The following is a 13,525-nucleotide window of genomic DNA, read 5'->3' on the forward strand; positions in this document are numbered from 1 at the left end:
CACATTTCAGATAAGTTGTACAATACCGTAGATATCATATGGTCTTTTCCATTCCTAAAGGTATGTAATATGGCAATATCCAGAATGTTGTAAATTAGTTAGCTTGATCAGCATTGGGTCACTTTCCCAAGTCATGTGAACGCAGAGACTGACGAGAACTTTTCTTGGTAATCTGAGCGTGCATTCATTAAAGATCCAAAAATTGAGCTCTGCAATTACTCGTACTATTGAAATTCGTTTATGGGAACGGTTACATTATCTTATGTGTACCATAAAATTCCGAGATCACATCAACAGAAGTAGTGTAATTGTACGCAAGGCGCTAATTCAACGAAAATGTTTATTAATCAAATAATTTCGTTTTCAAAAATTGATCTGGCAACCATACTCACATACGGCGATATTTTTTTAAAAGAAAAAGATAATAATTTGAAAAGGAATATTTTTCATATATCTATATCGGTTCCTCGATTTTTTGATTACTTTTGCAAATGAATATTTTTCTGCAAAAAATCTCATCGTGTTTGAGTATATTTGATGGCCAATTCAACTTCTGAAAACGAATTTATTTGAATAATAATCATTTTCACTGAGTTAGCCCTCTGTATAATTGTGTTGTATGATTTTGTTACCTTATATAGCATTAGTTGCACGGAAGACAAGCATTATACCTGCTGTCCAAAATACATGGCCTCAAAAAATATGACATAACTTGAAGTCTTAGCATCTTATCTTATTCCTTAGTAACTTCTTACTTCCCAACGTCTCACTTGAAAATATTGCACACGTGATTGAATACGAAGTTGACTTCCCATTAAAGTAAGAACAGGTTGTGTGTGTACTGACCCCATACTTAATTCTATATAATCGTTGTTCATTGCTCCCTTCTGATGTTTATATTATCATAAATAAACTGTGAGGACAGATTAATCTGCTGTTAGCATAAAGTGACCGGGCGGGGTGCCATAATTCCCTGTCCATAAAAAAATAATAAATAAAATTATATAAGTAAAATAAAAATATGAATGGAAATGGAAATGAATGAATAAATTAATAAATACCACCCCCTCCACTCTACCCCGACCCCCAAAAAAACCCAAAAACCAAAACAAAACCAAAAATAAAAACAAAAATGTCTGTGTAATGACATTCAGCTGTACATCCCATGGATAACTTGTACGTAATGACCCTGTCTATTACGTGACGTAACGCCCTCCTCCCCGACCCCTCCAATCAATTTGGCGTATCAGTATTGTTGAATCAGTTTTGTATTTGATTCCATCCGTGTATATTACACCCGTTCTTTGATTGTTGCGAGGATATCTAACCAAAATTAAACATGGTTATGACATTTGTTAAAGGTACTTCTACATATCAATCATTACAGACAATAGGATTTGTTTCTATACAAAACCTGATATAACTGAATAGCACACTATAAAGGTCCTAGTGAAATTAACTTTCTTCCTTAAACACCATTTCGTTTGCTGTGTATTGTAGGTTTGTATCACCAATCCTTATTTGATTTCAAACGTTTAGAAAACTCCTGTATACGTTCCAGAAAATATACAACCTTTCATCAACTTATCAGCAGTGTCAGTCTAATAGAATCGGATGCTGTGATTTTACTCAGGTAAATAATCGGCTTGTTGGCAAATTATAATTGTACCAACGGGACGAATTCCAAGCCCTCGACCATATGTCTTATAGTGACCAGGGTTGTAATACCCGACAAGGTGAAATTGAACATACATTTTCAAAAGTATGTTCAGAGAGTCACATATCCTAAATCACATGTATAATAAGGAAAATAGTTTGATCTTTCCAAGGAGTGCTTGATGAACGAGATTGGCCAAATATGGACCAAGCTATGACCTGACAAATTCGCAAATATACGTAGAGATGGCTAGGTAGACATTTCTCTGTCGAGATGAATTGTCTCTAATATGTACCTCAATAATAATGCCGAAATCGTAAAATCTACGCCTGTTGTTTTGTCTCGTACATTGTAGAAATTTCACATTATCGTCAAGGTGCGAACTTTCTTAACCTTTGATTTTATGTCGGCGATGATTGGTGTGCGCCAGACTCGGTCTCGCCCCAGGCCTCTAAAACCCATTTTCGGCCCCCATCAGCTGTCAAGCTTATCGCCAGAGCGAAATGAAGGGAAGTAACTCTTATAGATTTTGAATAACTAATTCTCAAGACCAAAAACTCAAATAAATTTCAAATTTTCAACATTTTTGAAATTCTGACACTTTGGACAAATTCCTTGCACTATCTTATTTGTTTATATTGCAGATTTGCATTTTCAGAAGATGAAAATTTATTCGCAATAATAAAACGCGAAATTACATACTTTTCCCCTGTACTTTGCGGTAGATATTGAGATTGTAAACATTTTGTCATTGTTTTATTTTTGTTTTTTGTTTGGTTTTATTTTGTTTGCTTTAAAAAGAAGAAAATTGATTATGTGTGATCGTTTGTTTTTCGACGTATAAGGTTAACTGAAAATATTCAAAACGTTTACTCAATGACTTAAAATTGTATCTGCAGAAGTGGTAATGTTAACCCCTCCCCATATCTCCTTTGGATAACCTTTGACCTTTCCCGAACTGCCACCACCACTGTCCAATAAGGATAATTTTTCTTTTCTTCGATTCGATTCTGTTTTAAATCGTATATTTATATACCAACTTAATTCTTCATTTGTGCCGACATCATGTTATTCTTAAGTGGCATACTTGTTTAATGGGAAAACATCAGACCTATTTGAATCAAAAACAATCTTTTTAGAATGAAACGCATGAGCTTGGACAAATGAAGGGAGGCAACTCTCATAATAGAAATCGCGTAAACAAGCAACTATGATAAGGGAGACTACCCTGGAGATGGTTGGCTCACTACTTTAATATCATTACTTCTATTTGCTAATCTTTCCGTCTGATTTTGTGCGAACAAGCAATTCCTTTGCATGAGTATTCCTGTAAATGATACATGCATCTTCGCGACTCAACCGATTCACATCAAATACCACGTGTGTCTGGGACGAAAGATCTATACATTTTACGTGCTGTATCTCACCCAGGGCGGGGTTAGAATGTGACGTATCGATAACAACACGGTCACCTTCATCAAGCATGCTAATATTCTACTGGTTGTGTTATAAGAACTTCTATTCTATTGACATTACAAACACGAAGAACTTTTTTCCAGCAAGTTTTATGAATTATTTATATGGTTTTAAAGTCAGATTACGTCCGTATCAAAGTTATACATTAATGTATCTACAAAGTCAAAGGGACGTTTTTCAGTGTATATTCCTTTCTGCCCTTCAGGAGAATGTATAACAGGAGCTCACCATTCATTAATACAGCCTTGTATGTATTTACCGTTCTCATTCTCGGATATTTCGTCATGTTTATTTTGACATAATTAAAATGATATTACAAAATGTATATTTAATTTCAACAAAATTATATATTATTAATGTCTTGTGTTCCTATGTTGATAGATTATAACACATCTGATACATTAAATCTTCGAACACTTTCTGCCAATTTCATCTGTCGTAGCGCAAGATCAGAATCTATATTCTGCCCATTTCTGGTTGTTCTGTACCTATTAAGAACTCATTCTAATGACGTTAAAAAGTATTTTTAGCATCACAATTTATCTCCTTTGGTCACTTTTGACAGGCGACATCTGTGGGAATACCACCAGCCAAACCGTCTAAATATAGAGCATCGGGAAATCCGGAACTGGAAGGTCACTGGATCGTAGATTTTATGCAGGGTATTGGATAGGTACATGAAAGTGTATGTTGTTAAAGCCCCAATATACGTAACATTCACCAAAAATTTAGTGTAGAATCACACATAATTATTGAGATATTCTCTAAGATGTAGTTAAAATTAAGTAATTCAAACAATAGTTACCATGACTTTGTGCATAAAGTATTGATATATGAGCAGTTGAAACTCGCTATTTGTAAACACAACTCCATTTTAAACACGCCGCCATCGAAATTACGATTGTTGCCGAACCACGATGGAAAGTTCATGACCTGATCTCGCGAGAGTTGAGGTTTCTACTTATAGAGGAAGCACATGCAGATATGTCTACGGTAAGTTTTTGTTTACAAACATTGTTTGCGAAGACTTGAGGTATTCCTGTGATAAACATTTAGTTTTTGGGAAATTATTAGAAGGAATAATTAGTTCAGAAACGATACGCCGCACAATTATAACGTAAGAATTCAGAAAAAAGGAAGCGACTGGTGAACGTCTGTACTGTGTCTGCCATGTTTACACACGCGGAATATGCGCATGCGCAATGTCATCGCTACGAGCGGTAATGTATGAATTATTGTGAGTCCCACATTGTTTATTTTCCGATTTTTTCAATTTTTATTTAAATTGAAAACTGTCAGTTTTATTTTCTTTAATTAAAGGAAAGTATCTGTTTTGTTACATATATTACGGGGAAAATAAGATAAAGTTTGTTTTTTATAGTGATTTTTACGTATATTGGGTCATAACTAAAATTTCTACTGGGGTCACAATTTTAATCACTTCATTAGGCTTATTTTCTGTTGGTTTTATAATTTACACAAATATCTCATTCTGTTCGGTTACAACAACGTAAACCTGTTATGACGCAATCTGGGCCGCGCGAACGTTTGTAAATCGATCTAACTAGATCTATAAAGAATTTCAGCAAATTATATATCATCTGTTTATCTAAATGGTAATCTGAGGCGAACGATTTCCATAAGAACATAAGTAGATGATTTTGAACAGCTTATTTCAGAAGCATACTATAAAATCCTGATTTGTGTGGAATATCCACAACACTGTTGTTAACGCCCCTGTGAGAAGCCGTTGTGTCATGACCGAGCTAATCATTCATATAGCCTCTGTTGTTAGCAGGACGGGTGTCTGTACTTTTTGGGCATTGAACTTTGACATACACGACGTGTCGATCAATAGGTGTAAATAGATAACGTAGCGTTGTTGATATAGGTAATGACACTATTTTGTCTCTCTAATTGGCAAAATACAATTACATGTACAAATAATGTATGTACACTACTTTAGATGGAAAAGAAATATTTTCATAATCGACAAGGACAAGGGCCATGAATATTTTTTAACTTTTTAAATATCACTCATAGTTACTTATCAACAAAGCTTGAACCACTCAGAAGACAGCCTTCCAGAATACCAGTTAATATCCTCCAAGTACGTTTTTTCAGAGGTCCCCCTGTAAATCTTCCTTTGGTTGACAATTTGCCGTCGTTGAATCGATAAAGAATTTAAATCAAAACTTTGTTGACATCTCGGTATGTCTTTTGTTTTTTTAATATTGAAAAGAGCAGGGAATGATAATAACAAATTGGAAGATAATTTCTCCCAAGTAGGTCATTAAGTATTTTCAATCCGTCTTGACTCCACTGCTGTAATCAACAAAACCGTAGCTGATACCGTGTGAAGTGGTATCCATGACTGCTGTTCTTCAGAAGAACGTCTATATAAGATAAAGGTAAATGTTATGTGGATCCTAGATATCAATATAGAAACGATCTATTAAGTAAATCAAATCTAAAAGACGATATCAGTCGACAAATCCAAAAAGACGAAATGTCTGATATTATCCATCATTCACGTGTGATGATTTATTGGAGGTTTGGGGATCACGACGTGCTGAAATATCACTCCATGTCACTCATGTGCGCCAAGTCTCTATCAATAAATTTATCAACATGTCTTTCTGTAAGCCGATAAATCTTACACCGTTCCCTGATAGTAACCCATGCTTTGCACGAGTCGAATACCTTGTGTTCATGTAATTTTTTTTATTAATTTATTTATTTTCTTATTTATTTAAGATTTTATTGACATTTATAAATGTAAGTATTTTATTGTTTGTTGACGTGTCAGCAGATGGATAAGCTAAAACTAACAGAATAAACAATGACACATTTCCCGCAAGAAAAGGGTCTGATAATCAACACATGTATTAAAGTATTCATGTTTTCAATTTTCTGAGGTCGTGTTTGATTCGTATATGTAAGATAATTAAAAAAAAATCTTTAATTTGTCAAACCAAACCTCGAACTCCTAATTAACCGTTATTGCACTCTGTAAACAAGGTCTATCGGCGAGAATTATTGTTTTGTCCACATTTGGTTTCACACTGTTACAGGAAAATGGTCGTTGCTAGAGCGTATCCATCTTTGATACTCCCAATGTTACCTACACTTTTTTCTCCCTGCATCCCTAGAACATGGCAAAACTGAAGGTTTCCTGTGCATCACCTTGTGGACAGGACGAGAAGATTAGCTTGATCCTTTGATGTACACCAAACAAACATCGGGTCGCATAACGGTATATTGTAATGGCTTTGAAGCTGTGTGCCTCTTCTTTGTAAACTTCATAGGAGTGTATCAGTCTGTGATTGGTCTTTTTTTTCCCTCCTGAACCGGCTTTAGACCAATCAAAATACTTCGCCTGTGCCTTCAATTTTTCATGAAAATGTCCGGCTGTGGAGAGAGCGAAACTGTATTTGATGTCCACTTTAACATCTTGCTAAAAAGTATGATTAAGCGTATATATTCAGTAATGTACACGAATGCAATCGTCGTCCCATATTTCCTTTATTCGTAGAAATTTAACACGATGTACACTCAACACCAAGAGTCTAAGCCATTTGGTACATGTTTCATTTATTCCAGATGTCAGAGACACGCGGTACCAAATTGTGACACAGAGGCGTGGCACTAATACTCACTAACCATTGGTTCTAACATAAGCTTGTTACACTTGGTTCAAAGAGTCACAGTTACGTACCTTGATGTCATGGCCCCTTGATACCAATAGTCACATTCCCGTGGTACACCAATAGACACAGCTTCATGGTATACCAATAGTCTGCGCCATGGTCATTTTGATTGGCAGATACTTATATTTTCCCGGAGTTTTCTTTTCCTTGGATTGGTTTTTTTTTTCGAAAAAAGAAATATAATTTCCGTATTTAATACTCGTAACACACTAGTTAAAATGCATTTGTTCAGTACTCTATAACAGCACAGGTGTATCTATAGAACATTATGCTTTCCTTTGCTTATACATTGATTGTTCAAACGATTGTCTCATTCAGCATCACATCAGAAATGAGGACTAGAACCTGTTATATGTTTGCGACCTTGACCTGTCTTAGTTTCAACGAGAGCAGACTACTGGATGAAAGTTAGACTAAGGCAGGTAATCCAGTCTGCACGTGGCACAAACATGCACAGCTCCGTCATACAGGTACCAATAGCCACAGTCTCGTGGTACAGGTACCAATAAACAAAATCTCGTGGTACAGGTATCAATAGGCACAGTCTCGTGATACATGTATGAATAGACACAGTCTCGTGGTACAGGTATCAATAGACACAGTCTCGTGGTACAGGTATCAATAGACACAGTCTCGTGGTACAGGTATCAATAGACACAGACTCGTGGTACAGGTATCAATAGACACAGACTCGTGGTACAGGTATAAATAGACACAGTCTCGTGGTACATGTATCAATAGACACAGTCTCGTGGTACAGGTATCAATAGACACAGACTCGTGGTACAGGTATCAATAGACACAGTCTCGTGGTACAGGTATCAATAGGCACAGTCTCATGGTACATGTATCAATAGACACAGACTCGTGGTACAGGTATCAATATACACAGTCTCGTGGTACAGGTATCAATAGGCACAGTCTCGTGGTACATGTATCAATAGACACAGTCTCGTGGTACAGGTATCAATAGGCACAGTCTTGTGGTACAGGTATCAATAGACACAGTCTCGTGGTACATGTATCAATAGGCACAGTCTCGTGGTACAGGTATCAATAGGCACAGTCACGTGGTACAGGTATCAATAAACACAGTCACGTGGTACAAGTATCATTAGGCACAGTCTCGTGGTACAGGTATCAATAGACACAGTCACGTGGTACATGTATCAATAGACAGTCTCGTGGTACAGGTATCAAAAGGCACAGTCTCATGGTACAGGTATCAATAGGCACAGTCACGTGGTACATGTATCAATAGGCACAGTCTTGTTGTGGTACATGTATCGATAGGCACAGTCACGTGGTACAAGTATCAATAGACACAGTCTGGTGGTACAAGAATCGATAGGCACATTCTCGTGGTACAGGTATCAAAAGGCACAATCTCGTGGTACAGGTATCAATATGCACAGTCTCGTGGTACAGGTATCAATAGGCACAGTCACGTGGTACAGGTATCAATAGGCACAGTCATGTGGTACAGGTATCAATAGACACAGTCTCGTGGTACAGGTATCAAAAGGCACAGTCTCGTGGTACAGGTATCAATAGGCACAGTCACGTGGTACAGGTATCAATAGGCACAGTCTTGTGGTACATGTATCGATAGGCACAGTCACGCGGTACAAGTATCAATAGACACAGTCTGTTGGTACAGGAATCGATAGGCACATTCTCGTGGTACAGGTACCACTAGCTACATCATTATAGTATAGAGAGTAACACACGCCATACACATTGATACACCCATAGCACCAAATAATCATAAACACACGACAGGAATTTCTTTGTCTTTCCATAGAATACATCGCTAGAAATTGTGAAATACAACTACTGGATCTTGTGATTAACATTGTCTGTGTACACAATCTTCAGTTACATATTCTCAAAAGGCATTCATACGCAACTCACAAACATCAATCAGCAGATATGTCTCCACACCTTAATTTGTCTTCAAGAATAGTGTTGCATATTGTCCATGTTCGCCTAAGACATAACTGATAATTTTCCTGTCTTAAGCTATATGATATCATTACTCTTAATCTAATAAAATGACTGTATATTTTTCTAACATTGAAAAATATATTTCGATATCCAGGAATGTCAGCTGTCATAAACTCCAGATGTTGCACTTACTATTACAGCAAATGCCAGGGTGTACACGCCTTCACCTGACCACATGCTGCAGTAGTCTTTCAGATCACTCTACAAATAATCCTGAGGTAATTAGAACAACAGCAATGCCAAAAGAAACCCCTTCACTTTTAGTATTCTAAAATAAGAAATGATGACAGCGTCCACAAGAGTAGTGACAGTTCATATCTACATACTGATTGTGTCCACAGTAGCTTGTCCATGTTGGGCATTGTGTGTCGCTGTCATGACAAGTCGAAAAGAAGGGGTCTATTGGTGGAGTTGGAGGCTGGGAGGGTTGTATATATGGTTGCGTCACAGGGATATGAGGCTGTGGTTGATAATGCAGAGATGGTTGTGTCACGGGCTGATGAGGTGCAGCTTGGTGAGGAGGGGGTTGGTGAGGAGTAGACTGATGAGGCGCAGGCTGATGAGCTGATGAGGCTTGTGGTGCAGGGGAGGCGGTTGTGACTTTACTTGATCCTGATTTTGGAAGTGGTTTTTTCTTGTCTGGTATCTGTAACTTCTTTGAATCCATTGTAACCCAGCCTCCAGTGGTCGTGGTCGGCTTCTCTGTTGTCGTCTTGGGTGCTGGTAGAAATGCTTTTCCTTGGTTGTTGTCTGCAGGTCCCCATGGTGTATAATTTGTGAGTATGTTTTTCTCCTTTTTTGCATGCCTTTGCTTGTTTGGTTTTCTTGGCCGGTTTTTCCGGAACCTTGTTCTGTTCAACGGCGGTCTATTTGGCCGGTTCTGTCTAGTTGCCTGTGGTCCATTACTGTTTTGACGTGTTTGAACATTATTCGGTTGAACAGGTCGCTGATTACGATTCATTGACCCGTGGTTTTGTTGCTTTCTCTGTTTCTGCTGATTTTGTTGCACCATTGGCTGTTGATAACGCTGATTTTGGTATTGTTGTGATGGCTGACCATTCCTCTGCTGTTGCTGCTGCCGCTGCTGATTTTGTCGCTGAGAAGGTCTTTGATGATGGTTGTTTTGACGAAATGATGGCTGGCTATTTGGAGCATTTTGCTGTGAATGTTGTGGAGGTAATTGCTGTTTAGGTGGTATTTGTTGTGGAGGAAACTGGTAGTTAGGAGGCAGTTGTGACGAAGACTGCTGGAAACCGGTCTGATGGTAAGGTTGCTGTTGAGTTTGGACTCGATAATTTTGTTGTTGTTGATTATATTGATTGCTACGCTGATTGTTAGAGGGCCTCTGCATCTGCTGCTGCGGCTGGCCTGTTTGTGTTTCCCATTGTGGAGGTGTGGTGTTCCAGCCACCCCCGGCGTTGTTCCATTGTTGACCTCGGGATGTCACGACCGGGGTCGCTGTCCAGGCCGCTGTGGTTGTTAAAGGTGCTGTCGTTGTCGTCGTATTCGGTGTAGTTGTTGTCGTAGTATTGGATGGGAATTCTATCCACAAATTGGCCAAGCGGTGAACAGTCGTTTTTGTCGTAGTCATTTGCAGATCTCCCCAACTTCCCGCTCCTTGATCTGACTGCCTGGCAATAGCCGCACGGCCATAATTGGACGACATCGTGGATGTTTCTGAAATTTATGACATTTCTTGTTAATGTACGAAGTAATGTTGTTCGAGATCGCAATCGCATGTCGAAAAGTTACGGGAATCTACTTTAAATGCAATGAGCTCTGCAAATCTCCTACAGATGTTAATAACAAACGGGGCCCTGCGGATGTAAGGTTTTTTGTCGATGTTACCGTAGTTTAAGGATACCGACATAATGCAACACAAAATGTAAGCATGACAAGGCGCCTTCATACATAAAAAAGTTATAACTTATTAAGTTTTGTTTTGTTTTGAAATAAGATAATAATACCACTTCTTTCTAATTTGAAATATGATGTTATGTGCTCCATTATCCATACACTCCTTTTAGAAATATGTCGTTGCAGTTATGATGAAACCGCTTCAAATATTCAAACCTATTTATATATAAAAACGTGTCTTGTACTTCCGTTGTGGTACAAATACTGTTTAGGTCTTAATCTAAACACAGTTACGAGTATAAAAGAACACAAAGTCAGACGTCAGATTGATGAATACATGTAGTTAGAAATAATCTGACCTGTCGTTTGAAACACACGAAAATCCAGTGGGTAATAATTACTGACACGGCAACGTACAAGGAGAAATTAACGACAACGTGTTGTAACAATGACACCACTTGATGACATATCATCAATTATCATAAGTATATATCATTTATAAGACAGGTGATGTAATCTTGTACTGATATCTCTATTTATCATATGCGTTAACCACGCCCCCTATAACGTTAGGCGACTATGATAATGTTGGTGAAATGATGTGACACGCCCCTGTAACACTGAAAGTCTATGGTTGGCACTTTGATATGTTATGACACGCCCCCGTTTTCGCATCAAAGTAATTAGTTATATTTGCATTTGATTTACAGAGCTATGACATAAAATTACCAAAAAAAGGAAAGTGCGATTTAAAGTACGATAAATGACATCCAGCGCGTGACTATTAACATGTCGGTATTGTCACCATGGAAACAACGACGACTTCCGTCAAAATAGCTGATCTGATTGACGGATCACTCTAATACTACACGCGCCAGTGGTACCGTGCGATTTTAATTAGTAGATCAATGCTAAATAGCACGTCCATGTCATGTGAGATGATGTACATTTTATTGTCGATAACCTGTGATAATTTGGGGTAATACAGCAAATCTCTCCGCACACCCCGCCCTCACCGTACCGTAGATGGCTGCGATAATCAATGCTAAACGATACGACACGCTCTTTAACATTTAATTAAGATGATTTGGGATGTTACAAAATAACAGAAATTTTATATTTAATTTTGATATCTAACTATACCTACCAGGCGGAAGTGGTACCGTACACGTGCCACATGTTTTGCGACAGTTCTCGAACACGTGTACGTTGTCCTTACAATAGACTAACCAGCCCTCGCAAAAGGGATCGTTATCCACACAGTGATCGGTCACGCCCCCTGTAACATATAACAGATGCAAATAAATACTATGATAATTATATTTTAAAGAAGAGAAGGAAAAGGAGGCGGCGTATGTTTTGGGATGACGTTTGTACTATTTAGTACTTACTCTGTGTCGTAGAACCTGGTTGTGCAGCATAGCTGTTTTGATAGTTGTCCACGTTAACGTTGTATATCAGGTTTTGAATCTTTTGAGAACCAGACGATTGTTGAACGTCTTTGCGTGAGAAATTATTATTTGCTTTATTGGTGTCTGTAAGAAAAAAATATTGCGAGACTTAATTTCCAGATGTTTTCTTATTTATTAGGAATAAAACGATAAAAAATATTGAAATGTTTAATCCGAGAAGTCTGTATAAATGTAGACCAGAAAAAAACCCGAAATATCAATAAGGTCAAAAGACTGCTTATGAAAAGATATGTAAGTCTTCATTTTACAGTATTTTCAGTGTCCTTCAATGGTTCTGGACAATTTGCTGAATGGCTTTATTTCAGAAAATCAGAAAGTGTTTTTGACGAAAAAAATATAATTTGGATTGTTACATATGGAGGTTCTGCAAAAAATGTATTTTAGATAACTTAGAAATTAGTCATCGACATTTCGGCTGTGTTCACTCTCACCACACCTGTCAACAAATCGTGACAAGCAAAAAATAGTATAAAAAACCCGTAAATGTCATAAGGTAAGTGTTTTATATCCCTCTATTACACAAAAGAGAAACCTTTTTATCGCAGCAATCAGACAACCGGTGAATGTTCCTACATAACCATCCCTGCATTCTATCTTGCTATTGAGTCTTTGTGAAGTCAAAGAGAACAAGAAACAAGAATATGGGTTTCACAAGTTCGCTAAATTATTTCTTTGATCCTGAAATAGAGTCTTACAAATTATACATTTTATGTATTGATATGATAAAGCTATGTTAATTTAATTCACACTCAAATTTTATCAAATAAATATAAATAGATGACTCACAAAACTTATTATAACATACACTGTAGGAGGCCTTAAACCTATAATACGTATCATAACATACACTGTAGGAGGCCTTAAACCTATAATACGTATCATAACATACACTGTAGTGGACCTTACACCTATAACACGTATCATAACATACACTTTAGGAGTCCTTTACACCTATAACACGTATCATAACATACACTGTAGGAGTCCTTTACACCTATAACACGTATTATAACATACACTGTAGGAGTCCTTTACACCTATAACACGTATCATAACATATACTGTAGGGGTCCTTTACACCTATAACACGTATCATAACACACACTGTAGGAGTACTTACACCTATAACACATATCATAACATACACTGTAGGAGTCCTTTACACCTATAACACGTATCGTAACATACACTTTAGGAGTCCTTCACACCTATAACACATATCATAAAATACACTTTAGGAGTCCTTACACCTATAACACGTGTCTAAACATACACTGTTTGAGTCCTTTACACGTATCATAAAATACACTATAGGAGTCCTTTACACCTACAACACGTATCATAAC

This window comes from Ylistrum balloti, unplaced genomic scaffold (genome assembly GCF_031769215.1).
Source record: "Ylistrum balloti isolate Yb309-2 unplaced genomic scaffold, AGI_CSIRO_Ybal_v1 Utg370440, whole genome shotgun sequence".
NCBI classification, from domain to species: domain Eukaryota; kingdom Metazoa; phylum Mollusca; class Bivalvia; order Pectinida; family Pectinidae; genus Ylistrum; species Ylistrum balloti.